We start from the raw sequence: 3631 nt of genomic DNA, 5'->3' as shown, positions 1-3631 counted from the left end.
TGCTCGGGCAGCAGCTGGAACAAAGACCGTGAGCTCCGCAGTTCAACGCAGGTTTGAGAGCGTCAGCTCAGTCAGGTCTGAGTACATGCCGGGCTCTATTACCCAAGGAGGCACTGCTGATGATAATGGATGAAAGCCACATCAACCTCCCGCCGCCTCTCTTCGGTTTTTCGTTGAACCTATAGTGGATGTTTATCTTCGTCATAATTTGGGGGATTTGCATTTGTTTACATTTGAACTGAGATTTGAGTATTCAATCAAAAGCAGCCTCGTGCTAGTAGCTCACGAGTTATTTCCAAAGTACACAGCTGCAGGGTGCCCAGTATGCATGTTTATTCAGTCAACACAAAAATACAACACTTCAAAAAAAGGCCCAACCGGCACACTTGCCATCTCTTGGCTTGACAACAGCAGTTCGTCACTTAGAGGCAGCACAAGTAGCAAGGGAAGCACACAACCATGTCATCGACACAATATAGTTCAGAATTTGCTTGTGCGAGTCAAATCATATTAACAACAAATTGAGGTATTCCTCTGCGTCAAACATTTTTAAGAGTCAACCTTATTGTGACTTCCCATGAACTTGCAGAGGAAAACTGACCTTACATGTCTGCACCGGAATTAGCCACGTGTATCAATGTGACCAGGATGATGAGATTCTGACCCAAGGAGGCACTGCTGATGGTAATGGAAGCAGAGCCGGCTGCTCGGAGGTCCAAAGCCCCGATGATGTACTTTGATAGACTTGGGGAGTCGCATTGTGCCTCGACCTTTTGAATACTGATGAGTGGAGAACTGGAGACCACCTCAGAAAAACAAAGATATTTCACTCGATTCGATTTCCTCACACAGAGCAAGGTATCGTTATTTTGATGAAAAACTCGATTGCCCCTGACCTCCATGTCTGCTTGGGCAGCAGCTGGAACAAAGACTACTGTGAGCTCCACAGTTGGACGCATGTTTGAGAGCGTCAGCTCTGTCTGCTACCTCGAGAAGGCGCTGCCCTCCAGGGCAGACCTCACCAGCAGGTTACTCATGGACATGCCGCAAACGCTGGTCAGCTTGTCTGCCGTTGGCTGCAAGGTCACGGAACACGTCTCGAAGCCTATGGCAAGGACAAAAACGAAACGGGAGGCTGAGGGTGACAGAATGATGAGAAACAATGTGTTAGCGTGAACAAATTACATAAAAAAAATTTTAAAAAAAGCAGCCATCTCGTTACCTCTGCGTCCAACGTCCGAGACGCATAATTTTCCCGTGGGGTTCACAGTTCCAAATGTGCGTTTTTGGGACGCAAGGGAATTTCTCAGTCAAAACAAAAAAAACTACGGTAAATCTTTATTTTCCAGCAACGATCGCAGTTTGACCATCGCTGCCATTGTAGTTTTGATCTCGCGTTAAGTAATCTCGCGAGACCAGATTGGTGAGATCGGCCTTCACCTTGCGGGAAGCAGACGATTGCCAAGTTGTGTAACGTTAAAACAAGTGTTGCGAACAAGTGTTGCGAAAGTTTATTGAGATATCACAGAGGAAGCAGCTAAAGTTGGATAGTTTTTTTGCGACGATAAGTTGACTTTGAGAAAGCCTTGCATCATTGGAAGCAGAGTAAAGAGAGGAGAATTTATGAACTCAAAAGACTGAACCACGGGATGAAATAAGAGCCTATTTCTCAGCAAATCTTGTATGCCTGAATTATTCAAATTTTTGCAGCATTTGTTTATAAGAAATAAACCTATTCTCAATGTATATTGTTGTTGTTTGTGTTATTATCATCTGCCATTGAATAAGTAGACCATTTCAGATTTCAAAATTTGGGACTCTCTCAATGCATCATGGGACTCATACTTTTCTGATCAGCGAGTTGGGACTCGCAGGGCTCAAACTGTAAAATTATCACTGTATACATGATGATTAACACGACTCCTGATCTGTTGACAAAGTGACACGGTGTTCGACTGGTTAGCACGTCGGCCTCACGGTGCAGAGGTGCAGGGTTCGGCTCCGGCCCTGGCCTTCCAGCGTGGGGTTTGCATGTTCTCCCCCGTGCCTGCGTGGGTTTTCTCTGGGTACACCGGTTTCCTCCCACATTCCAAAAACATGCATGGCAGGTTAATGGAGCACTCTAAATTATCCCTAGGTGTGTGCCCTGCAATTGGCTGGCAACCAGTTCAGGGTGTCCCCCGCCTACTGCCCGAAGACAGCTGGGATAGGCTCCAGCATGCCCGCTTGGAGGATAAGCGGATGAGAAAATAGATGGGTGGTCTTTTGACGCAGTAGGACAACTATAGTCACACGAGGGAATGGGGATTTTGGGGTGAGTCCGAAATTGACTGTTCTTGGTCTCGTTTTTTTTTTTTTTGTTTTTTTTTTTTTCAAAACAAATGTCACCAAAAATGTAACTTATACGCTCGAGCGATTCATCCGCTTTTTTCCTTCTTTTCCATTCAGCCTTTTTTTGACTGGCATGACTGGAGTGATGTATTTAAAACTAGCGGCACGAGGGAGTTTGCCTTAAAAGGGTCGAGGTGACTTGTTAAATCAACTGTATGCAAATATTTCGGTCTCTGGACTCGAAACAACTTTAGTTACTGTACCTCCCTATTGCTGAAAATGCATTTGTTTGCGAGCAAACTGTTCTGCATTAGCACTCCACTGTAACAGAAACAGCGAGGCTTCAAACATATCTATCTGGGCGCCAACAACGAGTCATGAGGCATTATTTGTTTGTCACAGTTTGTTTAGCCACATGCAAATTCTTGACGCAATATATCCATATTTAGTCCCTTGCGAGGACGGAATATGTTACAAATAGCATAGCTGTCGGTCCTCATGGCAATCAAAGCTATGCTCTGCTTTGATTGCCTCCTCTATCCCAAAACCGAGTGATTTAAAAAAAATTGTCAAATGTGGATGTCACGTGTCCTGTAATTTACTATCATTTGTGTATTTTGACACAAATATACTAAAGGCCTTTTTCTAAGACACTTGGGAAATTGAAAAAAAAGAAAAAAAATAACTGGTTGCCAGCCAATCGCAGGGTACACATTGACCAACAATCATTCGTGCTCACACTCACACCAAGGGACAATTTAGAGAGTTCCATTCACCTGCCGTGCATGTTTTTGGAATGTGGAAGGAAACCGGAGTACTCAGAGAAAACCCACGCAGGCACGGGTTCTCCAAACTCCAAACAGGAAGGTCGATGTCATGTCTGTCTTGATTGTGTTCCAGCTCCAGTTGGAGTGAAGGGCGTTCCCTCCAGCTGGTGCGCCTTTGGCTCGCTACGCCATCAAGCTTGGTGGACTCCGACTTCTGCTTCTCCTTGTCGGATTATTGAACTTGCTTGCTGTTACATTTAAGTATTATTTTCATGGTCGCTCTCACTTATTCTCATATTCTCATTTGAATTTTTTTTTTGTTTTACTATTACTCTTGATTGTTTTTGTGTTATTGGGTTTTTGACGTTTTGTTTTGCGTTTACTTTGTGTTCTATTTAACCTTGCCTTTGCAAGCGCTTTTGGTTTCATGCATTTTTTTTATGCCTGACTCCTTGTGACCAGTGATTTCAGTTTATACTTTGTGCATTATTAAGTTCGGTGTGAACCTAACAGCCGGAATTGAACCCTGCACC

The 3631-nt window shown here is 44.1% G+C and overlaps 1 long non-coding RNA gene across 1 annotated transcript; it reads right to left on the bottom strand.

Moving 5' to 3' along the window:
- Nucleotides 1-311: 311 nt before the first annotated feature.
- LOC109507250 (uncharacterized) lies at nt 312-949 on the bottom strand. The gene is made up of 2 exons (XR_002166435.1): nt 897-949; nt 312-806 (listed from the first exon to the last, which is right to left on the bottom strand). It is a non-coding gene; the product is annotated as an uncharacterized LOC109507250 (long non-coding RNA).
- Between the last annotated feature and the right edge of the window lie 2682 nt (nt 950-3631).

Source organism: Hippocampus comes, unplaced genomic scaffold (genome assembly GCF_001891065.2).
Source record: "Hippocampus comes isolate QL1 unplaced genomic scaffold, H_comes_QL1_v1.1 scaffold283, whole genome shotgun sequence".
Classification (NCBI taxonomy): domain Eukaryota; kingdom Metazoa; phylum Chordata; class Actinopteri; order Syngnathiformes; family Syngnathidae; genus Hippocampus; species Hippocampus comes.
Note: the sequence above shows the minus strand (reverse complement) of the source record. Positions and strands in the feature narration are given on the sequence as shown.